General features: G+C 41.3%; 2 long non-coding RNA genes across 11 annotated transcripts in view; both read left to right on the forward strand.

The window, feature by feature from the left end:
- The window catches only part of LOC307181340, a 1,758,975-nt gene that overhangs the window by 584,838 nt on the left and 1,146,357 nt on the right, over window positions 1-27,780 (forward strand). The window lies entirely within an intron of this gene.
- LOC307181342 lies at window positions 1,089-27,347 on the forward strand. The gene is made up of 3 exons (XR_013826464.1): window positions 1,089-1,170; window positions 22,868-22,932; window positions 26,495-27,347. It is a non-coding gene; the product is annotated as an uncharacterized lncRNA (long non-coding RNA).

Consider the following 27,780-nt stretch of genomic DNA (forward strand, 5'->3'; position numbering starts at 1 on the left):
TGAATATATTCAGGAAAAAACGCATACGCCCTTTTTGGCCAAGTGCATCATTGTGGACGTTCTGCCTCTTTTCCTATGCTTTCAATGCAATTCCAGTCTACCTCCTGAAATCGGTTTCCTGCAATTCCGCCCCGCTTTCAAGTCCTCTTGGCAGCCTTACTTCAGTATATTTTTGGACGATAGCTGTCATTTATAACTCTGAAGGTTTGTGAATTACAGTGCCCCTGAGCTCCTTTCTTCAACTCGCTTTCTTTTGAGCTGGCCGCAACACTGCAGGATGGCTTCAGGCCCTAATCTGGTTCCGGCACGGCACACTGAGCCTTTGTTTATTTCCTCTTCCTGGTGGGAAATGAGAGTTAAATTTGCCCGTCCAGACACCTCCAGCTAGTCTCTCATTGGGTCTCCCTATTCCTGTTCATCTTCCGCAGAAATTGCAAACTGGGCCAAACAGGAGGTTAAAGGCACTGACTCTCCAAGATGGGAGAGTGTTAGTAAAGCGTCTGGAATGTTGCACCCGATTACCAGGGTACGAAAACTGAGACATATTTGAACACGTCTCCCGATCACACGGTTGATGATACTCTGGGTTCCACATGCATGTTTTTGCTGAAGGAAGAATCCCTTAAACCTGGAGAGTTGAGACCCGTGGAATGGGTACCATGCAATATGACTTCAAAGGGTCTTCATTTGCTCACCGAACCTCTCCAATCCTATCACTGCTGCGTTTATGCCCCTGTACACACGCTTGATTCTCTTTCGGAGACATAGCAATCCATAGGTTTTCAGATACTTACTAGTCAGGTACATTCTTAGGCGTTTAATATGCGGTGTTGAGTCCATTTCGTTGAGCAAGGAGTAGCTCTTGTCTATTCCATATTTGGCTTAAGGAAATTTATCTGTGCTCATTTCAATCCCTGGTTTTATGCAGCACCCCAACTCACCTTTCCTCTTAAGCAAGCATAAGTTGGTTTTCTAAATTTGAGACCCTGTTCTGTTTTGCAATCCAGTTCCTGTGTAGCCAAGTTTCCATTCCGTGTATTAGTGATATCTTATGATGTTTCTTTTTCTGTGTGACTTATTTCAGTTACAATTATCATACCTGAATCCACTCATTATGCTGCTACGGGCCTGATGACATAGATTTCATTGTTGAGTGATATTGCATTCTACGTAAGTACCACAACTTCTTTATCCATTTTTCACTTTCTGTGATAGTGAACTTTTACCGTAAATGAGGTTCTTGTAAACAGAGCTGTCCCAAACTTTGGGGTGGCTGTGTCTTTTTGATTTTAATTTCCCTAAGCTATAGGACCATAAGTGGAAGTGCCCTAGGCTCTGTTGCTTTGTTTTTTAGATGTTTCAGGAAACACCATACAGTTCTCCCCGAGTGGCTGTTGGCAATTTACATCCCGCCCATCAGCATAACAAGGCTCCCAGTTCTCCATGGCCTGTCCTGCCTTTCTGGATTTTACACTTTTCTCAGATGGCCCTTTTAACCAGTGGGAAGTGAGGCTTCATTGTAGTGCAGATTTCCTTTGCAAGCTTGCTTGGTTGTACAAAAAGTGCATATGCGTTTTTTCCTGAATATATTCAGGAAAAAACACATACGCCCTTTTTGGCCAAGTGCATCATTGTCGACGTTCTGCCTCATTTCCTATGCTTTAAATGCAATTCCATTCTACCTCCTGAAATCGGTTTCCTGCAATTCTGCCTTTCTTTCAATGCCTCTTCATAGCCTTTCCTCAATATCCTTTTTGAAAATTGTTGGCCTTTATAACTCTGCACGTTTTTGAATTGCAGTGGCCCTGAGCTCCATTTTTCAGCTCTTATTTTTGTGATCTTGCCTCATAACTGCAGGATTCCTTCAGGCCCTATTGTTCTTGTGGGACACCTTGCTGTGCCTTTGGTTAATTCTTCTTACTGATGTGAAATTAGAGTGACATGTGCCCATTGAAACCACTACATTAGTTTCTCACTGGTTCCCCCTAACCCATTCATCCTCCGCACTATCTGCAGACTGTGCGATACTGGGACTTAAAGGCATTGACTCTCCATGTGAGGTTGTTGTTAGTAAAGCGGCTGGAATGTCGATCCGGAGCCCCAGGAGAGGAACAATGAGGTGTGTTTTAGAAACCTTTCCTGATCATATGGTATACCAGTCGCTGGGTTTCCCAAGCATGGTTTAGCTGTAGGAAGATTCCCTTCAACCTGGAGTGTTGGGACCCTTGGAATGAGTAGCATGAAGTATTGCATTAAACTTTTGGCAGTTGCTCACCAAAGCTCACCAATCCTCTCAGCCCCAAGTGTCCAGCCTTATGTCTTATCCAGCTGTGGGTTTATATGTGGTCAATCCAGGTTGCATCACAGCCCCTGAGCGAATTTTGTAAGAATTTTTCTCTCTTTCATTGTTTCTGCGTTTTGTTTTTAAAATTTATTTCTATAATGGGGTTTAGCTCATCTTCACTGCTGTGTTTGTGCCGCTCTGCACACACTTGATTCCCTTATGGAGATATATCAATACATGGGTTTTAAGATTCTTATTACTCAGATATATTTCTCTGCGGTGTATAGGGTGTGTTGAGGCCAGTTCATTGAGCAAGGTGTAGATCTTGTCTAATACCTATTTGGTTTATTGAACGGTATCTGTGCTAATTTCAAACTCTGGTTTTATGCATCACCCCACCTCTCCTTTCCCCTTAAGCTGACATAAGTGTGTTTTCTAAATGTGAGACACTGTTCTGTTCTGTAATTCATTTCTTGTGCAGCCATATTTACCCTCCCTCTATAAGTGATATCTTATGATATGTTTCTTTTTCTGTTTGACTTATTTCAAGTAGTATTATCGGACCTAAATCCACTCTTTATCCTTCTACTAGCCTTATTACATTGATTTCATGGTGAAGAGATATTCCATTGTACATAAGTACCACATCTTCTTTATCCATTGTTCTCTTTCCTGGGATATTTAAGGTGTACTGAAGTTGAGGTTCTTGTAAACAGAGTAGCCCTAAACTGTGGTGTGCTTGTGTCTTGTTGATTTTTAGACTTCCCTAGATATACTCCCATGATTGGAAGTGTCCTATGCTCTGTAGCTCTGTTTTTTAGATGATTTCGGAACCACCATACACTCCTCCAGAGTGGCTCTCGGCAGTTCACACACTGCCCATCAGCGTATAAAGGCTCCCTGTTCTCCATGGCCTGTCCTGCATTTCTGGTTTTTACAATTTTTTAGGATGGCCCTTTTGACCGGTGGGAAGTGAGACTTCTTTGTTGTGCACATTTGCATTGCTTGCTTGGTTCCTTGCCCATAAGGTGCATATGCGTTTTTTCCTGGATATAATCAGGAAAAAACGCATACGCCCTTTTGGGCCAACTGCATCATTGTCGAAATTCTGCCGCTTTTCATGTGCTTTAAAGACGAGTCCAATCTATCTCTTGAAATCTGTTTCTTGCAATTCTGTCTTGCATTCAGATCCTCTTCTTTGCCTTACCTCAACATAATTTTGGATGTTAGTTTTCATTTATAACTCTGCAGGTTTGTGAATTGCAGTGACCCTGAGCTCCATTTTTTAAGTTGCTCTTTTGTGAGCTGGCCTCAAACCCGCAGGATTGCTTCAGGCCCTATTTTGGCTCCAGCGAGGTGGGCTGAGCCTTTTTTTAATTCTTATTCTTAATGGGAAATTAGAGTGATATGTGCCCGTCCAAACCCCTACAACTATTCTCTCATTGGTTCCCCCTCTTCCTGTTCATCCTCCTCACAATTTGCAAAATGTGTGAAACAGAAGTTGAAATGTGCTGATTCTCCAAGTGGGGAGATTCTAAGTAGCGTGGCTGGAATGGTGAACAGGAGCACCAGGAGAGGATAAATGAGCTGCATTTTAGACACATCTCCCGATCACATGGTGTACAGTCCTCTGGGTTTTCCATGCATGTTTTAGCTGTAGGAAGATCCCTTGAACCTGCAGATTTGGGACCCATTGAATGGGCACCAGGTAGTATTACTTTAAAGGGTGTGCATTTCCTCACCCAAGCTCACATTTCTCTTAGCGCGAACAGTTTCCAGCCTTATGTCTCATCCTGCTGTGGGTCTAGACGTGTTCAATCCATGTTGCATCACCGTCCCTGAGGAAAAGTTGTAAGAGGTTTTCTCTGTCTCTCTGTCGTTTATTTTTTTCAATTTATTACTATATTGGTTACAGCTGATTTTCAAAGCTCTGTTTCTTGCTGCTGTACATCCACTTGATTCACGTACAGAGAGACATCAGTAAATTCTTTTTCAGATTCTTACCAGTCGTATATATTCTTTTCCGGTGACTTGAGTGTGCTGAGTGTAGTTCTTTTAGCTACCGTGTAGGCCTTGTTGATTATCAGTTTGGTATTTGGAATGGTATCTTTGCTAATTTCAACCTCCTGGATGATGCCTCACCCCTCCCCACCTTTCCCGTTTAGCAGCCTTATGCGTGTTTTCTACATATTTGACTATGTTTTTGTTTTGTAATTTATTTCATGTGTAGCTATTTTGGATTCCACCTTTAAGTGATATCTTATGATATGTGTCTTTTTCTTTTTGAATTCTGTCACTTAGAATGATCATACGTAACTCCTCCAGAGTTGTTACAACTGGCCATATTTCATTGATTTCCAGGCTGAGTAATATTCCACTCTACATAAGTACCTCATCTCTATCCATTTTTTCCCTCCAGAGACATTTAAGTTATATCCTAGTCGAGGATCTTTTAAACAGAGAGGGGGTAAACATTGGGGTGCCTGTGTCCTCTCGATTTTTGTTTTTCCCAAGATATACGCCCATGAGTGCAAGTGCCCTATGCTCTGTAGCTCATTTTTTAGATGCTTTAGTAAACACAATATACTTCTCCAGAATGGCCGTTGGCAATATACATTTCCACTATAAGTCTCACAGGGCTCCCTCTTCTCATTGCCCTGTCCTGCATTTCTGTTGTTTACGCTTTATGAGGATGGCTCTTGTGACTGATGCGAAGTGATATCTTTTGTAGTATTGATTTCCAGTGCCCACCTGTTTGGTTGGCTAAAAAAGTGTATGCCCTTTTCTTGAATATATACAGAAAAAAACGCATACACCCTTTTTGGCCAACTGCAATGTTGGCAATGTTCAGCTCCTTTTCTTGTGCTTAATGGCGAGTCCTTTCTACCTCCTCAAATCCCTTTCCTGCCATTCTCCCTTGCTTACAAGTCCTTTTCTCTGACTTTCCTCAAGACATTTTTCAGTGATGGATATTTTCAACTCTGCAGTTTCGTGAATTTTACTGCCCCTGAGTTCCATTGTTCAACTTGTGTTTATGGGAACTGGCCACAAAGCAGCAGGATTTCCTCAAGCCCTATACTGTTTCCATGGGCAACCCTAGCCTTTGGTCAATTCGTCTTCCTGATTGGAAATTAGAGTGACATGTGCCTGTCTGAACACCTAGGACTTGTCTCTCATTGTTCCTCATCCTTCCGCTTCATCCTCTGGACAAATTCCAAACTGTACGCAACAGGATGTTGACAGTGCTGACATCTCCAAGTGGGGAGACTGTTAGTAAAGACGCTGGAGGGGTGAACCCGAGCACCAGGAGATGAGGAGATGAGATGCCTTTTCCAAACTCTTCCCGATCAGACGGTATACTATCCTCTGGGTGTGACAGACATGTTTTAGCAGTAGGAAGAGTCCCATTCATGTAAGGAGAACACCAGGGCTTTTTCAAAATCAGTGTCTCCCCGAAACCCAAACTGGGGAATTTTTTAAGCTACGGCTACACATATGTTCATTAAGGGCCTTGGGAAGTAGGCAGAGTCCAAACTTTAGATGATTGAAGTCTTCAGGGTCAGAAGCACTCACCACCAGCTTCCCTTAGGCTACACTTTAACTGTCATTGATAGATGATGTCAATAAAAATATCTATTCTTTTTCAGATTATTTCCCCTTATAGGTTATTGCAAAATGTTGAGTGTAGTTCCCTGTGCTATACAGTAGTTCCTTGTTGATGATCTATTTTATACATAGCAGTGTGTATGTGTTAATCCCAAACTGTTAATTTATCCCTCCTCCCACCTTTCCCCTTTGGTAATAATAAATTATAAGATTTTATACTTCTCAGAAATGGGGGAGCTGAAAGAGAGGTATCATTTTCAATGGAAAAGCATTTAAAACAAGATTGAAGCTTTAACCAAGATTATTAGATGTACATCCTTGGAAAGAAATCACTTCGTTTCTCTAATATTGACCTGACAAATAAGACAAACCCTTTCACTGAACTTGCTTATAATAAAGTGATGGAAATATCAAATGGAAGTGTTAGAAACATCTTATTTTACCCGAGCCTTATACACTGTTCTATGTTAACTACAGTTTGGCTCACACATCTGTTCATTGAGGTTACAATAGTCTCAATTTCTGTTACTGATCCTCCAGAGTGGACCCCAACAAGTGTTCCCCTGCCCAGTGTCATTGGGGCCAACAGATCGAGACTGAGTTTGGTTCACAAGCAAAGGAAACTTTATATTTTGATCAGAGAATGGAGAGGTGAGAGCATGCACTACCCCGTGGGCTGTGGGCTGGGCTGCTGTGTAGAGATCCTGTCAGAGTCATTGGGAGGGAGGGGACAGAGCTTTCAAGGGCTGGGTTGGCTGCAGCTCAGGCTCTATATCGTGGAGTCTGCACTGGGCCCCAGGAGCTGAGGTGTCGACCCAGCCATTCTGCACTAGGAAATCTGGTCTGAAGTGGCGGGTGTGGAGCCTCTGCATGCGAGACCCTAGGAGTACGTGAAATTAGACAAAGCACAAAGGATAAAAAAGTTAGACTTGACTTTATTGCACAGATTCTATTTTTATCTCCCAGGGATTTTTAATGGGCTTTGCTGGGGACAAACCCCTCCTCTGCCTTTTGTCCCGTTCCTCATTCTTGGAGTGCTGAGGGTGCAGACCCTTCTTCTGTAACTGCTGAGTGCTGAGTTGGGAGCCCTCATACCCAGGGGCGAGGGTCAGAACTTCTCCCCAGCAGCCTCCAGGTGACGTTGATTTTCCCCAGGCCCCCTGCCTCCTTGCTCGTCCACCTGAACACCAGCATTGGAAGTGTTATAGATTCTAATGACCTTTAAGGGTCCAGGAAAGAGATGTGCAGAGACGTTGTGGGGGCCGGTTTCACCCCGCCCCACATTTGTTCGGCCACCTTAGGCTGACCGTTTCTGCCAGCCTAGATGCTCTGACCAGTAGTCTGTGCTTTCTTCAGTTAGGCCCCTGAATTAACGTACAAACAGCACCAGGTGTCAGAGCCCTGCCCACTCAACTCCCAGACAGTCCAGGGTCAGTGGTGATCAAGGACCATGATGGCCACTGAGTCAACAGCCTTTTGAAGTAAACAGGAGTCCAGCCGGTCTTATTGGCCACCATCATCACGGTGTCTGTAGGCTTTTCTATAGTGACAGTGTGATATACGGTTCCCCCGCCAAGATTATTAGCTCCCCTCTGGGTGCAGTAAGTCCTGCAAGCAGTAGTCTACTGTTTTGGGACACACTCTTGTTGTTTTATGAGAAAAACTCCAGGTCAAGTGATGTTCACACGAGTCGTCATGGTGCCCTGTTGCCCCCGGTTATCTCTCTGGATGTTGGAGTTGGAAGGCCTCCTCACTCGAGGTCGGTGTGCCAACGGAACGAACCCTGCAACTTCAGGGCATGGTTGGTGGTTAGGATCACCACGTGGGGTCCTTTTCCCTTAGGAGGGAGGTGGCCTTTTGGGCTGCTGATTTCCAGGTTTTTAGATACCGCCAGTATCTTGGCCAGATGTGGCAGTGGGTCAAGCCCCTTGGTGACCATAGTTTATCCTACCTGGATGGCATTCTTGCATTGTTCCATTTCAAGTGGTCCCAGTTTTTGCACTAATTCTCCAATGGCGATTCACCTTTCACCGGGAATGTAAAGGTCAAAGGGTTTAGCTAAATTAGGGAGTTCCAGGGCAAGGGTCTGAATTGACTGCTCTTTCCATTCTTGAAAGGCCACTTCTGGATTCTATTCAAAAGGATCATCATCTTTTCCTTTCAGTGTTTCATATAGAGGCCCAGCTAGTAGACTGTAGTTAGGGATCCAGAAGCAGCAAACCCTGGCCTCCCCAGGAACCCCTAAGCTGTCTTCTAGTTTTAGAAAGGGGTAAGGCTGAAAATGGTTTCTTCCCTTTCCTGGGATGGGCTTCTCTGACCTTCTGTGAGAATGAAGCCCAGGCAGGTCACCGCAGTCTGTGATATTTGAGCTTCTTTTTGGACGACTTCTATCCTTTATTGGCTTGGTAGTTCAGAGGCCTCCTTAGTAGGGCTGGCGATCAGAATGTCATCTGCGTATTGAAGGAGGGTTTCCTTTTCCAGAGGTAGAACTTTTAGGTCTTTACCTAAGCTTTCCCCAAAGACGGTGTGGGAATTTTTGCACCCTTGGGGCAAGACGGCCCGGAAGTATTGTTTTAGTTGTATGTTGAGTCCTGCCACTCACAAGCCAAAATTTCTTGTGACTCTGGGACTAATGGAATACAAAAGAAGGCATCATTGAAGACTAATACAGAATACCATGTCCTGGTGGTTGGTAGAATGACCAGCAGGGTGTAGGAATTAGGAGTAGCTGGAGGTATATCCTCGGTGGCTTCACTGACTGTCCTGACATTCTTTACCAGGTCCCCAGCAGCCCATGGGGCTCTCGTGGTCAGACCAATCCCCGGATACAGAGCTACCCTTGCAGGTACCGTGGCAGGGCTGGGCACACAGGAACCATGCACATAGCCCTCATTGCAGAGCACCCCCAGCTCACCTGTCACTCAGAGCTGACACAGAGCACCTCAGAGCAGGACTTGAACTAACAAACAGCAGCTGCGACAGGTCTGTGACCCTGGTCATCACTCTGTACGGCCTCCCTCCACCTGGTCTTCCAGAGACTTCCACTGCACCCGGGGCACCAGGCCTCTGTCTCCAACCACCACCCACCCCTCCTCTCCCTGACTCCTGGGTTCCTCTCATTAGGAGAGTGTTTTCTTGAAGTTGTCTCCCACTCATGGGCCAGATAAAATGATTAGAAAACAAGCCAAAGCTGCAGCCCCTTGTCTATCTTGACTCTCAGGAGCCCACACCTGTTCCTTGGACCTGGCCGGTTCAGCAAGTTCCATTTTCTGCAACTGTGAGCCCCTGAGGGGTGATGATTGGCTGACCTGGGCAGCCTTACCGTGCCGGCCAGCCCTCCCCAGGTGTGCCTGGGTTGAGATCAATATAAATACCACTCCAGGCAGCAAGAGCCCCTGCAGCCGTGCCTGACGCCATTTTCTCTGCCCTGTCAGCAGTCTCGGGGCTGGGCTGGTGGGAGGGAGTGAGAGGCCACAGCTTTGTGGGTGGCCCAGTGTGAGTGGGGCTCTGTTGGACTTTCTGCAGCAGTTGCCAGGCTGCCACCTGCTAAGGAAGAGGATGTGTCACCCATACCTGCTGCTGGAATTTCTCCCTGGGCAGAGGTGAGGAAGGAAAAAAGCAGTGGGGGCAGGGACAGGACGGGTATCTCAGGCAGGGAAATGGAAATCTTCCAGAAGAGCACCCAGGGCCAGTACCATCCTGGCTGGCCTGCAGGCACCAAGTCGGCTGGCATGCTGTCACTCGTGTGGCTCCATGGCCCTTCCTCTAGGCTTTCAAGTCCTTGTACATATTCAGGTGTTTTACCTGGGAAGGTTGGGAACAGTTCAGCAGCAGCTGGCCTGGGGCTCATCTCACGTTTACTCACAGATGCCTCGGCACGGTCCCCCAGGCTTGTAATGAGGACACTCCTTGCGGGGGGGCTGCTGGCTGCATGCGAGATGATTCCCCACCTCTGACCAACTTCAGAATTGTCTACCACTGAAGCAAGTGCCCTGATAGGGTTTTCATCTGTATAACTGGTGGGTTCTGTTTTGTTTTTTCTTTTTTGTTTCAAGGTAGGTTTTATTCCTCTTTTTTGTACTTATGGATGTAAGCATGGAAATAATTCATTCATATAAATACATGTATGTGAAGGGAATAACTTTTTTCCGTTTTTTAAAAAATTTTATTTTTCATTTTATTTTATTTATTTTTATACAGCAGGTTCTTATTGGTTATCTATTTTATACATATAAATGTATACATGTCAATCCCAATCTCCCAACTCCTCCCACCGCCACCCCCCCCATGGTTTTCCCCTCTTTGTGTCCATACATTTGTTCTCTACATCTGTGTCTCTATTTCTGCCCTTCAAACTGGTTCATCTGTACCATTTTTCTAGGTTCCACATATATGCGTTAATATACAATATTTGTTTTTCTCTCTCTGACTTACTCCACTCTGTATGACAGTCTCTAGATCCATCGACGTCTCTACAAATGACACAATTTCATTCCTTTTTATGGCTAATAGTCCATTTTATATATGTACCACATCTTTATCCATTCGTCTGTCTGTGGGCATTTAGGTTGCTTCCATTACCTGGCTATTGTAAATAGTGCTGCAATGAACATTGTGTTGAATGTGTCTTTTTGATTTATGGTTTTCTCTGGGTATATGCCCAGTAGTGGGTTGCTGGATCATATGGTAATTCTATTTTTAGTTTTTTAAGGAACCTCCATACTGTTCTCCATAGTGACTATCAATTTACATTCCCACCAATCGTGGAAGAGGGTTCCTTTTCTCCACACCCTCTCCAGCATTTGTTGTTTGTAGATTTTCTGATGATGCCCATTCTAACAGGTGTGAGGTGATACCTCATTGTAGTTTTGATTTGCATTTCTCTAATAATTAGTGATGTAGAGCAGCTTTTCATGTGCTCCTTGGCCATCTCTACATCTTTTTGGAAGAAATGTCTATTTAGATCTTCTGCCCATTTTTGTATTGGGTTGTTTGTTTTTTTAATATTGAGCTGCATCAGCTGTTTATATATATTGGAGATTAATCCTTTGTCCATTGATTCAGTTGCAAATATATTCTCCCATTCTGAGGGTTGTCTTTTTGTGTTTGTAGTTTCCATTGCTTTGCAAAAGCTTTTACGTTTCATTAGGTCCCATTTGTTTAGTTTTCTTTTTTATGTCATTACTCTAGGAGGTGGATCAAAAAAGATCTTGCTGTGATTTATGTTAGAGTATTCTTCCTATGTTTTCCTCTAAGAGTTTTATACTGTCCGGTCTTACATTAAGGTCTCTAATCCATTTTGAATTTATTTTTGTGTATGGTGTTAGGGGGTGTTCTAATTTCATTCTTTTACATGTAGCTGTCCATTTTTCCCAGCACCACTGATTGAAGACACTGTCTTTTCTCCATTGTATAGTCTTGCCTACTTTGTCATAGATTAGTTGACCATAGGTGTGTAGGTTTATCTCTGGGCTTCTTTCTTTTTTATTTTCCTTTTACACCTTTATTGGAGTATAATTGCTTTACAATGGAGTGTTAGTTTCTGCTGTATAACAAAGTGAGTCAATTATACATATACATATATCACCATATCCCCTCCCTCTTACATCTCCCTCCCACCCTCCACATCCCACCCCTTTAGGTGGTCGCAAAGCACCGAGCTGATCTCCCTGTGCTATGTGGCTGCTTCCCAGTAGCTATCGATGTTACATTTGGTAATGTATATATGTCCATGGCACTCTCTCACTTCGTCCCAGCTTACCCTTCCCCCTCCCCGTGTCCTCAAGTCCTTTCTCTATGTCTGTGTCCTTAATCCTGTCCTGCCCCTAGGTTCTTCATAAACTTTTTTCTTTAGATTCCATATATCTCTGTTAGTACACGGTATTTATTTTTCTCTTTCTGACTTACTTCACTGTGTAGGACAGACTCTAAGTCCATCCCCCTCACTACAAATAACTCAGTTTTGTTTCTTTTTATGGCTGAGTAATATTCCATTTATATATGTGCCAGATATTCTTTATCCATTTATCTGTCGATGGACACTTAGGTTGCTTCCATGTCCTGGCTATTGTAAGTAGAACTGCAATGAACATTGTTGTATATAACTCTTTTTGAATTATGGTTTTCTCAGGGCAAATGCCCAGTAGTTGGATTGCTGGGTCGTATGGTACTTCTATTTTTAGTTTTTTCAGGAACCTCTATACTGTTATCCCTAGTGGGTATAGCAATTTACATTCCCAGCAACAGTGCAAGAACGTTCCCTTTTCTCCAGTAAATGCCTCTCCAGCATTTATTGTTTGTAGATTTTTTGATGATTGCCATTCTGACTGCTGGGAGTTGATACCTCACTGTAGTTTTGATTTGCATTTCTCTAATGATTAGTGATGTTCAGCATCCTTTCACGTGTTTATTGGCAATCTGTATATCTCCTTTGGAGAAATGTCTATTTAGGTCTTCTGCCCATTTTTGGATTGTGTTGTTTGTTTTTGTGATATTGAGCTACACGAGCTGCTTGTAAATTTTGGAGATTAATCTTTTGTCATTTGCTTCATTTGAAAACATTTTCTCCCATTCTGAGGGTTGTATTTTCGTCTTGTTTATGTTTTCCTTTGCTGTGCAAAAGCTTTGAAGTTTCATTAGGTCCCATTTGTTTATTTTTGTTTTTATTTCCACTTCTCTAGGAGGTGGGTCAAAAAGGATCTTGCTGTGATTTATGTCATAGAGTGTTCTGCCTATGTTTTCCTCTAATAATTTTATAGTGTCTGGTCTAACATTTAGATCTCTAATTCATTTTGAGTTTATTTTTGTGTATGGTGTTATGGAGTGTTCTAATTTCATTCTTTCACGTGTAGTTGTCCAGTTTTCCCAGCACCACTTACTGAAGAGACTGTCTTTTCTTCATTGTATATCTTTGCCTCCTTTGTCATAGATGAGTTAGCCATAGGTACGTAGGTTTATCTCTGGGCTTTCTATCTTGTTCAATTGATCTATATTTCTGTTTTTGTGCCAGTACCATATAGTCTTGATTAATGTAGCTTTGTAGTATAGTCTGAAGTTAGGAAGTCTGATTCCTCCAGCTCTTTTAATTTCCCTCAAGACTGCTTTGGCTATTCGGGGTCTTTTGTGTCTCCATACAAATTTTAAGATTTTTTTGTTCTAGTTCTGTAGAAAATGCCAGTGGTATTTGATAGGGATTGCATTGAATCTGTAGCTTGCTTTGGGTACTATAGTCATTTTCACAATATTGATTCTTCTAATCCAAGAACATGGTTTATACCTCCATATGTTTATATCATCTTTGATTTCTTTCAGCAGTGTCTTATAGTTTTCTGAGTACAGGTCTTTTACCTCCTTATGTAGGGTCATTCCTCCGTATTTTATTCTTTTTGTTGCAATGGTGAATGAGATTGTTTCCTTAATTTCTCTTTCTGATCTTTCATTGTTAGTGTATAGGAATGCAAGAGATTTCTGTGCATTAATTTTGTATCCTGCAACTTTACCAAATTCATTGATTAGCTCTGGTAGTTTTCTGGTGGCATCTTTAGGATTCACTATGTGTAGTATCGTGTCATTTGCAAACAGTGACAATTTTACTTCTTCTTTTCCAATTTGTATTCCTTTTATTTCTTTTTCTTCTCTGATTACTGTGTCTAGGACTTCCAAAAACTATGTTGAGTAATAGTGGTGAGAGTGGACATCCTTGTCTTGTTCCTGATCTTAGAGGAAATGCTTTTAGTTTTTCACTATTGAGAATGATGTTTGCTGTGGGTTTGTCATATACTGCCTTTATTATGTTGAGGTAGATTCCCTCTATGCCCACTTTTTGGAGACTTTTAATCATAAATTGGTGTTGAATTTTGTCAAAAGCTTTTCCTGCATCTATTGGGATGATCATATTTTTATTCTACAATTTGTTAATATGGTGTATCACATTGATTGATTTGTGTATATTGAAGAATTCTTGCATCCCTGGGATAAACCCCACCTGATCATGGTGCATGATCCTTTTAATGTGTTGTTTAATTCTGTTTCCTAGTATTTTGTTGAGGATTTTTACATCTATATTAATCAGTGATATTGGTCTTTAATTTTCTTTTTCTGTAGTATCTTTGTCTGGTTTTGGTATCAGGGTGATTGTGGCCTCATATAATGAGTTTGGGAGTGTTCCTTCCCCTGAAAAGTTCTGAAGAGTTTGAGAAGATTGGGTGTTAGCTCTTGTCTAAATGTTTGATAGAATTCACTTCTGATGCCATCTCGTTCTGGACTTTTGTTTGTTGGAAGATTTTTAATCACACTTTCAATTTCATTACTTGTGATTGGTCTGTTCATATTTTCTATTTCTTCCCGGTTCAGTCTTGGAAGGTTATACCTTTCTAAGAATTTGTCCATTTCTTCCAGGTTGTCCATTTTATTGGCATAGAGTTGCTTGTAGAGGTCTCTTAGGATGCTTTGTATTTCTGTGGTGTCTGTTACAACTTCTCCTGTTTCATTTCTAATTTTATTGATTTGAGTCCTCTCCCTCTTTTACTTGAGTCTGGCTAAAGGTTTATCATTTTTGTTTATCTTCTCAAAGAACCAGCTTTTAGTTTTATTGATCTTTGCTATTGTTTTTATTTCATTTATTTCTGCTCTGATCTTTATGATTTCTTTCCTTCTATTAACTTTGGGTTTTGTTCTTCATTCTCTAGTTCCTTTAGGTGTAGGGTTAGATTGTTTATTTGAGATTTTTCTGGTTTCTTGAGGTAGGCTTTTATTGCTATAAACTTCCCTCTTAGAACTGTTTTTGCTGCATCCCATAGGTTTTGGATCATCGTGTTTTTGTTGTCATTTGTCTCTAGGTATTTTTTGATTTCCTCTTTGATTTCCTCAGTGATCTCTTGGTTATTTAGAAATGTATTGTTTAGCCTCCATGTGTTTGTTTTTTACGTTACTTTCCCTGTAATTGATTTCTAATCTCATAGCATTGTGGTCGGAACAGCTGCTTGATATGATTTCAGTTTTCTTAAATTTACTGAGGCTTTATTTGTGACCCAAGATGTGATCTATCCCGGAGAATGTTCCGTGTGCCATTGAGAAGAACTTGTAGTCTGCTGTTTTTGGATGGAATGTCCTATAAATATCCATTAAATCTATCTGGTCTATTGTGTCATTTAAAGCTTGTGTTTCCTTATTAATTTTCTGTCTGGATGATCTCCATTGGTGTAAGTGAGGTGTTAAAGTCCCTTGCTATTATTGTGTTACTGTTGATTTCCTCTTTTATAGCTGTTAGCAGTTGCCTTATGTATTGAGGTGTTCCTGTGTTGGGTACATATATATTTATAATTGTTATATCTTGGATTGATCCCTTGATCATTATGTAGTGTCCTTCCTTGTCTCTTGTAACATTCTTTATTTTAAAATCTATTTTATCTGATATGAGTATTGCTACTCCAGCTTTCTTTTGATTTTCATTTGCATGGAATATATTTTTCCATCCTCTCACTTTCAGTCTGTATGTGTCCCTAGGTCTGAAATGGGTCTCTTGTAGACAGCATATATATGGATCTTGTTTTTGTATCCATTCAGTGAGCCTGTGTCATTTGGTTGGAGCATTTAATCCATTCACGTTTAAGGTAATTATCAATATGTATGTTCCTATTATTATTTTCTTAATTGTTATGGGTTTGTCTTAGTGGGTCCTTTTCTTCTCTTGTGTTTCCCACTTAGAGAAGTTCCTTTAGCATTTGTTGTAGAGCTGGTTTCGTGGTGCTGAATTCTCTTAGCTTTTGCTTGTCTGTAAAGCTTTTGATTTCTCCATCAAATCTGAATGAGATACTTGCTGGGTGGAGTACTCTTGGTGGTAGGTTCTTCCCTTTCATCACGTTAAATTTATCATGCCACTCCCTTCTGGCTTGTAGATTTTCTGCTGAGAAATCAGCTGTTAACCTTATGGGAATTCCGTTGTATGTTGTCATTTTTCCCTGGTTGCTTTCAATAATTTTTCTTTGTCTTTAACTTTTTCAATTTGATTACTGTGTGTCTCGGCATTTTTCTCCTTTGGTTTATCCTGCCTGGGACTCTCTGCGCTTCGTGGACTTCGGTGGCTATTTCTTTTCCCATGCTAGGGAAGTTTTCAACTATAATCTCTTCAGATATTTTCTCGAGTCCTTTCTCTCTCTGTTCTCCATCTGGGACCCCTATAATGCGAATGTTGTTGCATTTAATGTTGTCCCAGAAGTCTCTTAGGTTGTCTTCATTTATTTTCATTCTTTTTCTTTATTTTGTTCCATGGCAGTGATTTCCACCTTTCTGTCTTCCAGGTCACTTATCCGTTCTTCTGTCACAGTTATTCTGCTACTGATTCCTTCTAGTGTATTTTTCATTTCAGTTATTGTATTGTTCATCTCTGTTTGTTTGTTCTTTAATTCTTCTAGGTGTTTGTTCCTTAATTCTTCTAGGTCTTTGTTAAGCATTTCTTGCATCTTCTCGATCTTTGCCTCCATTATTTTTCTAAGGTTTTGGATCATCTTCACTATCATTATTCTGAATTCTTTTACTGGAAGGTTACCTATCCCCACTTCATTTCGTTGTTTTTCTGAGGATTTATCTTGTTCCTTGATCTGGTATAAAGTCCTCTGCCTTTTCATTTTCTCTATCTTTCTGTGAATGTGGTTTTCCTTCCACAGGCTGCAGAATTGTAGTTCTTCTTGCTTCTGCTGTCTGCTCTCCAGTGATTGAGTCTATCTGAGAGGCTTGTGCAAGCTTCCTTATGCGAGGGACTGGTGGTGGGTAGAGCTGGGTGTTGTTCTGGTGGGCAGAGCTTTAATCTGCTTGTCTGTGGATTAAATAAAAGTTTAATAAAAAGTTTAATCCACTTGTCTGCTAATGCATGGGGCTGGGTTCCCTCCCTGTTGGTTGTTTGGACTGAGGCGACCCAGCACTGGAGCCTACCTTGCTCTTGGTGGGGCTAATGGTGGACTCTGGGAGAGTTCACGCCAAGGAGTATTTCCCAGAACTTCTGCTGTCAGTGTCGTTGTCCCCATGGTGAGCTGCAGCCACACCCCACCTCTGCAGGAGACCCTCTAAAACTAGCAGCTAGGTATGATCATTCACCTACGGGGTGACTGCTCCTTCCCTTGGGTCCTGATGTGCACACTACTTTGTGTGTGTCCTCCAAGAGTGGAGTCTCTGTTGAGACTCTGAGTCTCTGAATGCAGTTGAGACTCTGAGTGGAGTCGCACAGACTCTGGGTCCTGTGAAGCTTCGATGTTTTGTGGTTCTAGAAATCCTATAGGAGACAGTCCACAGCAGGTGAAGCTAATGCTGTCATAGAGGTGGTGAAACCAAAGATCTGCAGTTCCGACTAGAGGTGCTGATGTACAAACAGGACAAAATCATCTCATGTGAATGTAGTTCAGGCACGTTTAAAATGAATGCAGTCATGTTAATGCCTAACATCTTCTATCTTGTGCCTCTCCTCAAGGACCCCCTCCTCAGTTCCTGAGGCTCCTGTAAGTCATGTACAGGGGAATGGAGAGTGGGCTCTGTCCAGTCTGAGCCCTGAGTTACCCTGTGTGTATCTTAGGATACTTTGTATTTCTGTGGTGGCTCTTGTAACATCATCTCTTTCAGTTCTGATTTATTTGGCCCCTCTCTTTAAAAAAAATACTACTGTTGTCTTTTATTCTTTACAGAAGTTTAATAAGTGTTTGATCTACTACCCTTACTCTATGTATACTTTTTGCCGTGAGATTTTTACTTTTGTTTGTTTTCTTGTTACTGTCAATAATTAGTGAGAATTCTTTTAAGCTACCTTCAACATTGCTTATAAAGCTGCTTTATTAGTGATGACAGAGCTTTAATGGAAGTCGTGTTCTGGTTGTAAATTAGAATGCAATGTGCCAGCAAAAAGCCCCTTAAGTGTATGTCTCATTACTTCTCGTTCTTTTTTTCCCCTTTTTTTCTCTCTTTTTTTTCTTGTTCTTTTTTTAATGTTTATTTTTTATCAGAGCAAATTTGATTAAAATGTTTTGTTTGTTCTAGGTGTGTAAGATGTTGTTCTTTTACACATATACATGTATCTATACTTCTTCAGATCGTTTTCTCATGTAGCTTGTGACACAATGTTGAGTAGTCTTCTCTTGGTATTCCATAGGTCTTTGGTGATTATATATTTCACATGTGTTTCTATATCTATGTTAACCCCAATATCCTAATGTATCCAGTCCTCACACCTTTCCATTTGGTGAACCATAACTTTGTTTAATGAATCTGTGATTGCCTTTCTCTGTGGAAATATCTTCATTGGTATCAATTTTTAGCTAACACCTATAAGTGATATTATAGGATATGTGTCTTTTGCTGTCTGACTTAGTACAATTTGCCTGATTACCTCTAGAATCATCTACGGTGCTGCAAATGGCATTGTTTCATTTTTTTCCCTAGATAATATTCCATCTGTACATGTACCAGTTCTTCTTTGTCCACTCACCTGTTGATGGACTTTTTGGTTGCCTCCATGTCTTGGCTATTGTAATACTGCTGCACTGCACATTTGCCTGCCTGTGTCTTTACAATTCTGTCTTCTTATGTTATAGGCCCAGGAGTGGGCATCCTGTATCATATGGTATCTCGGGGTTTACCGTTTAAATGCACCACGATTCTGTGCTCATTATTGGCTCTTTCCAGGTTACATCCCACTTAAAGTTGAGGGTATGCATTTCTCCACAACACCTTCAGCATTTATTTATTTATTTATTTTTAATATCTTTATTGAAGTATAATTGCTTTACAATGGTGTGCTAGCTTGTGCTTTACAACAAAATGAATCAGTTATACATATACATATGTTCCCATATCACTTCCCTCTTGCGTCTCCCTCCCTCCCACCCTCCCTCCCCTCCAGGCGGTCACAAAGCACCGAGCTGATCTCCCTGTGCCATGCTGCTGCTTCCCACTAGCTATCTACCTTACGTTTGGTAGTGTATATATGTCCATGCCTCTCTCTCCCTTTGTCACAGCTTACCCTTCCCCCTCCCCATATCCTCAAGTCCATTCTCTAGTAGATCTCTGTCTTTATTCCTGTTTTACCCCTAGGTTCTTCATGACATTTTTTTCCCTTAAATTCCAGGTATATGTGTTAGCATACGGTATTTGTCTCTCTCTTTCTGACTTACTTCACTGTGTATGACAGACTCTAGGTCTATCCACCTCATTACAAATAGCTCAATTTCGTTTCTTTTTATGGCTTCAGCATTTATTGTTTGTAGTTTTCTTGCTGATGGATATTCTGACTGGTGTGAGCTGATACCTCTTTGTGGTTGAATTTGCATATGACTCATAATCCTTTGAAATTGAGCTTTAAGTCATGTCCTTTTTATTTTTCAAACTGTGATTACAGCTTAGCTCTTCAAAGTGTTTTCTAAAGTATGTGTTACATTTTGAAATTTATTGGCCATTACCTCCCTCAAAACATTTTGAGGGCAGGTTTCATTTACAGCCCTGCAGTACTTGTTCACATGAAGTGACCATTAGCACAGGCTTTAAAGCTGCTTTTGCAGGTAACGGCCAGATTGCGGCAGCCTTTCTTTGTTCCCCATGCTGGTACTAGGGAAACAGAGCTTCCGGCCGGTGGTCTTCCTCGGTTATAAATTAGAGTGGAATGTGCCCGGATAAACCCCCAAAGGCTGATGTCTCCTTACTTTTGTTTGTTTTTTTAATTTAATTTATATTTTTATCGGAATAATATTCCATTTTGTATATGGACCACTTCTTGGTGCATTGCTCTGTTGAGGGACATTTTCGTTGCTTCCAAGTGTTGGCTATATTAAATATTGCTGGAGTGCAAGATTGCCAGCTTGTGACTTTTTGATTCTCATTTTCTCAGGTGATAGTCCCAGCAGTGGGTATGACTGATTGACTAGTAGCTCAATGTTTACCTTTTCAAAGCACCTCCATTGTGTTTTCATTAGTGGCTCTTACCATGTCTCCCTTAGAGCCGAGGGTACGAACTTCTCCACAATCCCTTCAGCATTTATAGTTTGCAGCATTTTTGCTAATGGCCAATCTGACTGTTGTGACCTGATAGGTTTTTGTAATTTGGGTTTGCATGACTTTAAAAATTCCTAAAATTCATCATTTTCCACGCCTTTTTCCTTTCTGTTAAAAATCAAGTGTGAGTACAATCTATCTCTTGAAGCTGTCTTCTTGGAAGGTTGCCCTCTTTTGAATTTTTGGTGGATATTCGACCCCAGGATTTTTTTGGAGGGCAGATGTCATTACAGAACTGCAAGTTTGGTGAATATTTAGTGACCATTAGCACTGGGTTTAAAGCTGCTGTTGTGGGAAACGGCCACAAGGAGGCAGCATTTGTCCTTTCCCAAATCTGGGTACTAGGGCAGCAGAGCCTTTCTGGAAGTCGTGGTCCTAGGTTTTAAGTTAGAATGGAATGTGCCAGGAGGAACGCCCATAAGTTTATGTCTCATTACATCTTGGTTTTTAAAATTTATTTAATCGGGGTAATGATTAGATATTGTTTGTCCAGATGTACACAATCTGGTTCATTTGTACAATATATATGTCTATTCATGTTCAGATCCTCTTCCCATGTAAAATATTACAGTGTTCCATAGACCTCCCTTGCTATATGGTCCGTCTTTTTGATATATGTTTATTATATGTATTTGTATACGTATGGTAACGTTAATCTTAATTTATCCATTCTGCCCACCTTTCCTTTTAGATAAGCATACTTAATTTCTAAGTCTGTGAGTGTCTTTCTCTGTGGAAATATGTTCATTTGTGTTAGTTATTAGATAACGCCTATAAGTGATATCATAGGATATAGGTCTTTTGCTTTCTGACTTACCTCATATTCTGTGATTATCTCCAAGCTCATCTATGGCACCTCAAATAGCAGTGTTTCATTGTTTTCCATGGCTAATATTCTATTGTGAACGTGGACCACTTCTTCTTCATCCATACATCTGTTGATGGACATTTTGGTGGCTTCACTGTCTTGGCTATTGTGAATAAGGCTGCAGTGCAGCTTTTGCAGCCCGCGTCTTCTCGATTCTGGTCTTCTCAGGTGAGAGGCCCAGTGGTGTGACTGCTGCATCGAATGGTACCTCAACTTTTACTTTTAATCGTAGCTCCTTTCTGTTCTCATTATTGGCTCTTACCACGTTACATCTCACCAGCAGCTAGAGGGTACACAGTTCTCTAAAACCCCTTCAGAATTTATTGTTTGTAGACCTTTTGCTGATGGTCAGTCGACTGGTGTGAGTTGAAACCTTTTTGTACATTAGATTTGCATGAGTCTAATAATTCCTGAGGTTGAGCTTTCACCCATTTTCCTTTTTTTAAACAAGAGAGTGAGTCAAACTTACCTCTTCATACTATCGTCTTGAAAAATTTGCCAGTTTTGAATTTTATTGTCCATTCCCTACCTCAGCACAGTTGTTTAGGGCAGGTGTCCTTTGCAGCCCTGAGTCCTTGTGAATGTTAAGAGAACATTAGCTGTGGGCTTAACGCCGCTCTTGCGGAAAACGGCCACAAGGCAGCAGAATTTCTACATTTCCAACTCTGGGTTTTTGGGCAGCAGAGCCTTCCTGGAAATCGTGTTAGTAGGCTGCAAATTAGAGTGGAATGTGCCAGAGCACATCCCCAAGAGCTTATATCTCCTTACTTCTTGTTTGTTTTATAAATTTAATTTTTATTAATTATCAGAGCAAACTTGATAAAAATATTTTGTTTCTCCTAGGTGTACAGAATCTCGTTCATTATATCAATGTATCTGTCATTTATCTTTGCATTCTTTACCATGTAGGTTATTACAGAGTGTTGCCTAGACCTCTCTTGGTATTCCATAGGTATTTTGTGATTATATATTTCATATGTATTAGTACATGTCTGTTAACCCTCATATCCTAATTCACACATTCCTTACACTTTTCCATTGGTTAAACATAATTTTTTTTTCTTAATCCATGCTTTTCCTTCTCTTGGAAATAAGTTCATGAGTATCAACTTTTAGGTAACACCTAGAAGTGATGTCATAGGATATCTGTCTTTCACTTTCTTTCTTTAATTTGAGTGATTATCTCTAGGTCCTTATATGGTGGTGCAAACGGCACTGTTTCATTGTTTTCCATGGCTTATATTCCATTGTTTACATGGACCACTTCCTCTTTGTGCATTTTTCTGTTGATGGACATTTTGGTTTCTTCCAAGTCTTGGCTATGTTAAATATTCCTGCAGTGCAGGATTGCCAGTCTGTGTCTTTTCCATTCTGCTCTGCTCAGGTGATAGGCACATCAAAGGACCTACCAGATCACATGGTAGCTCAATTTTTACCCTTAAACGCACCTCCATTATGTTCTCACTACTGGCTGTTACCAGTTTACATCCCCCCCAGCAGCTGGAGGGTACACAGTTCTCTGAAACCCCTTCAGCATTTATTCTTTGTAGACTTTTTGCTGAAGAACATTCTGACGGCTGTGAGGTGAACATTTCTGTAATTGGATTTGCATGGCTTTATTCATTGCTGATGTTGCGCATTTTTCAATTCCCTTTTATTTTAAAGAGAAAAAAAAGAAAAGACAAAATGTGCGTAAAATATGCCTCTTGACATTGTCTTCTTGAAATGTTGACGTCTTTTGAATTTTCTGGTCGATTACGACCCCAGGACATTTTTGAGGCCCGGTGTCCTTTACAGTGCTGCACATATTTTGAATATTAAGTGACCATTACCTCTTGGTTTAAAGCTGCTGTTGTGTGAAACAGTCACAAGGCGGCAGCATTTCTCCTTTACCAAATCTGGTTACCAGGGCAACAGAGCCTTAATGGAAGTCCTGTTCTAGGTTGAAAATTAGAATGGGATGTGCCAGGAAAAATTCCTTTCAGTTTATGTCTCATTATTTCTTGTTCATATTTTTAATTTAATTTTTATTTTTTATCGCAGCAAATTTGATTACAATGTTTTTTTTTTTTTTGTTCTAGGTGTGCAAGATGTGGTTCTTTCACACACATACATATATCTATTCTTCTTCAGAACCTTTTCCCAGGTAGGTTATGACACAATGTTGAGTAGTCTTCTCTTGGTATTCCGTAGGTCTTTGGTGATTATATATTTCACATGTGTTTCTATATCTATGTTAACCCCAATATCGTAATGTATCCAATCCTCACACCTTTCGATTTGGGGAACCATAAGTTTGTTCAATGAATCTGTGATTGCCTTTCTCTGTGGAAATATCTTCATTGTTATCAATTTTCAGGTAACACCTATAAGTGATATACATTAGGTGTCTTTCGCTTTCTCACTTACTACAAGTTGCATGGTTACCTCTAGACTCATCTATGGTGCTGCAAATGGCATTGTTTCACTTTTTTCCCGAGCTAATATTCCATCTCTACATGTAACAGTTCCTCTTTGTCCACTCATCTGTTGATGGACTTTTGGTTGCTTCCATGTCTTGGCTATTGTAATACTGCTGCAGTGCAGATTTGCCTGCCTGTGTCTTTCCAATTCTGTCTTCTTATGTTATAGGCCCAGGAGTGGGCCTGCTGGATCATATAATAGCTCAATATTTACCTTTTAAAGGCACCTCCACCCTGTTCCCATTAGTGACTCTTACCAGGTTACGTCCCACTTCAAATTAAGGGTATGCATTTCTCCACAACCTCTTCAGCATTGATCGTTTGTAGTTTCTTTCCTGATGGTTATTCTGAATGGTGTGAGCTGATACCTCTGTGTGGTTGGATTTGCATGTGTCTCATAATCCTTTGAAACTGAGCTTTCAGGCATGTCCTTTTATTTTTCAAACGGTTATTACAGCTTAGTTCTTCAAATGGTTTTCTTGAAATATGTGCCACATTTTGAAATACTTTGGCCTTTACCTCCCGCAAGACATGATGAAGGCAGGTTTCCTTTACAGCCCTGCAGGACTTGTTCATATGAAGTGACAATTAGCATAGGTTTTAAAGCTGTTTTTTCAGGTAATGGCCAGAGGGTGGAGCATTTCATAATTCTATGAAACATAACTGAACACACAATATATATTTTTTCTTTTAAATTTCCATTGTTACTTTTTTAAAGTACAATTATAATTGAAGTTCTTTGTAACAAGTGAAATTTAAAAAATTAAAGGAAAAGATAATATTTTACCACTTGCCATCCTTTCCCATTTACTGAAACGACCAGCATAATGTGTAGATTTCTCATTTTATCCAGGTGTTCTATACATCTGGAATATCATGCTTCTCACTGTAGAAAAACAGATTTAGCTCTCACACTTTTTATAGGCTACATAACATTCCATAGAACAGAAGTACCAACTATTTCAGACTTAGCTTTTTGAGGGACACTCAGGTTACTTTCTGTTTTATTTTGTTGTTCTTTTTTTGGGGGGGGGTAGGAGTTTATTATTTATTTATTTATTTTTGTTGTGTTGGGTCTGAGTTTCCGTGTGAGGGCTTTCTCTAGTTGTGGCAAGTGGGGGGCCACTCTTGATCTCGGTGCGCAGGCCTCTCACTATTGCGGCCTCTCTTGTTGCAGAGCACAGGCTCCAGATGCGAGGGCTCACTGGTTGTGGCTTATGGGCCTAGTTGCTCCATGGCATGTGGGATCCTCCCAGACCAGGGCTCGAACCTGTGTCCCCTGCATTAGCAGGCAGATTCTAACCACCGCACCACCAGCGAAGCCCTCTATTTTGTTGTTCTGCTAGTTTGTTTTAACCCAAGAAAATATTTTTTTAAATACAAAAAAACAAAATTAAGCTAAGGGTAAGGATTAGGGTTTAGGGTAAGATTTAGGGTTAGGGTACGGGTTAGGATTATTGTATGGCTTAGAGTATGGTTTAGGGTTATGGTTATGGTACGGGTTAGTGTTAGGGTACAGTTTAGGGTATGGCTATGGTTTAGTGTTAGGGTACGGGTTAAGGTATGGGTTAGTGTTAGGGTATGGGTTAGGATTCAGGTACGGTTTATGTTCAGGGTTATGGTTAGGTTTAGTGTATGGGTTAGTGTTAGGTACGGGTTAGGGTTAGGTTTAGTGTTAAGGAAGGGGTAGAGTTTAGGGTACAGGATAGGGAACAACAAAGGGTTAGGGTTAGGGTACGTGTTAGGGTACAGTTTAGTGTTAGTGTACGGGTTAGGATTAGGGTACGGTTTAGGGTAAGGTTTAGAGTTAGGGTTAGGGGACGGGTATGGTTTGGGGTACAGTTTAGGGTATGACCACGGGTTAGGAGTAGGGTAAGTGTTAGGGTACGGTTTAGTGTTAGTGTACAGGTTAGGATTATGGTACGGGATAGTGTAAGGGTTAGGGTTAGGGAATGGGTACAGATTAGGTTGCAGGTTAGGGTATGACAACGGGTTAAGGTTAGGGTACGTGTTAGTGTATGGGTTAGGATTAGGGTACGGGTTAGGTTATGGGTTAGTGTTAGGGGATGGGTTAGGATTAGGATACGGGTTATGGTACGGTTTAGGGAAAGGGTTAGGATACGGGGTAGGGTTAGGATAAAGTTTAGTGTATGGCTATGTGTTACTGTTAGGGTACATGTTAGCGTACGGGTTAGTGTTCGTGTACAGCTTAGGGTAAGGGTTAGGGTTAGGGAACGGGTACGGTCTCAGGTACAGGTTAGGGTATGGTAGCGGGATAGGGATAGTGTACGTGTTAGGATGAGACTTCTTTGTAGTGCAGATTTGAATTTCCCGCTTGCTTGGTGGGCCAAAAAGTGTGTATGCATTTTATCCTGAATATACTCAGGAAAAAACGTATACGCCCTTTTTGGCCAAGTGCATCGCTGCCAAACGATGTGCCAAACAGGAGGTTACAAGCACTGACTCTCCAAGTGGGGAGATTGTTAGTAAAGCGTCTGGAATGGCGAACCCGAGTACCAGAGGACGAATAATGAGATGCGTTTTAGAAACCTTGCCCGATCACACTGTGGACCATCCTCTGGGTTTCCCACGCATGTTTTAGCTGTAGGAAGAATCCCTTAAACCTGGAGGGTTGGGACCCATGGAATGGGTAGCACGCAGTACTACTTCAAAGGGTCTGCATTTGCTCACCGAACCTCACCAATCCTCACAGCCCCAAGTGTCCAGCCTTATGCCTCACTCAGCTGTGGGTGTAGATGTGGTAAATCCAGGTTTCATCACAAGCCTGAACGAGTTATTTAAGAATTTCTCTCTCTTTCACTGTCTTTGTGTTTTGATTTTGAAATTTATTTTTATAATGGGGTTTAGCTGATTTGCACTGCTGTGTTTATGCCGCTCGATGCACACTTGATTCTCTTACGGAGACATATAAATACATAGGTTTTAAGATTCTTACTACTCAGATATATTCCTCTGCGGTGAATAGGGGGTGTTGAGTCCACTTCGTTGAACAAGGAGTATATCTTGTCTATTACTGGCTTATGGAACGGTATCTGTGCTCATTTCAATCTCTGGATTTATGCAGCACCCCAACTCACCTTTCCCCTTAAGCAAGCATAAGTTGGTTTTCTAAATGTGAGACTCTGTTCTGTTTTGTATTCAGTTCATGTGTAGCCAAGTTTACATTCCCTCTATAAGTGTTATCTTATGACTAGTTTCTTTTTCTGTGTGACTTATTTCACTCAGAATCATCGAACCTAAATCCACTCATTATGCTGCTACGGGCCTGATGACATTGATTTCATTGCGGAGTGATATTCCATTGTATGTAAGTACCACAACTTCTTTATCCATTTTTCTCTTTCTGGGATATTTAAGTTGTTCCGTTGTCGAGGTTCTTGTAAACACAGCAGCCCTAAACTTTGGGGTGGCTGTGTCTTTTTTATTTTAATTTCCCTAAGCTATAGGACCATAAGTGGAAGTGCCCGAGTCTCTGTAGCTTTGTTTTTTAGATGTTTCAGGAAACACCATACACTTCTCCAGAGTGGCTGTTGGCCATTTACATCCCGCCCATCAGCATAACAAGGCTCCCAGTTCTCCATGGCCTGTCCTGCCTTTCTGGATTTTACACTTTTTTCAGATGGCCCATTTAACCGGTGGGAAGTGAGACTTCATTGTAGTGCGGATTTCCATTGCACGCTTCCTTGGTTGGCAAAAATGGCCGTATGCGTTTTTTCCTGGATATATTCAGGAAAAAACGCATATGCATTTTTTGGCCAAGTGCATCATTGTCGAAGTTCTGCCGCTTTTCATGTGCTTTAAATGCAATTCCAATCTACCTCCTGAAATCTGTTTCCTGCAATTGTGCCTTGCTTTCAAGTCCTCTTCACAGCCTTACCTCAATATATTTTTGGACGATAGTTGTCCTTTATAACTCTGCAAGTTTGTGAATTGCAGTGACCCTGAGCTCCTTTTTCCAACTCGCTTTTTTGTGAGCTGGACGCAAAACGGCAGGATTGCTTCAGGCCCTAATCTGGTTCCAGCGTGGCACGCTGAGCCTTTGGTTAATTCTTCTTCTTGGTGGGAAATTAGAGTGAAATGTGCCCGTCCAAACAACTACAGCTAGTCTCTCATTGGTTCTCGCTATTCCTGTTCATCCTCCACAGAAATTGCAGAGTGTGCCAAACAGGAGGTTACAAGCACTGACTCTCCAAGTGGGGAGATTGTTACTAAAGCGTCTGGAATGGCGAACCCGAGTACCAGAGGACGAATAATGAGATGCGTTTTAGAAACCTTGCCCGATCACACTGTGGACCATCCTCTGGGTTTCCCACGCATGTTTTAGGTGTAGGAAGAATCCCTTAAACCTGGAGAGTTGGGACCCATGGAATGGGTAGCACGCAGTACTACTTCAAAGAGCCTGCATTTGCTCACCGAATCTCACCAATTCTCTCAGCCCCAAGTGTCCAGCCTTATGTCTCACCCAGCTGTGGGTGTAGATGTGGTAAATCCAGGTTTCATCACAAGCCTGA

Source organism: Stenella coeruleoalba (genome assembly GCF_951394435.1).
Source record: "Stenella coeruleoalba genome assembly, contig: scaffold_40, whole genome shotgun sequence".
Lineage (NCBI taxonomy): Eukaryota > Metazoa > Chordata > Mammalia > Artiodactyla > Delphinidae > Stenella > Stenella coeruleoalba.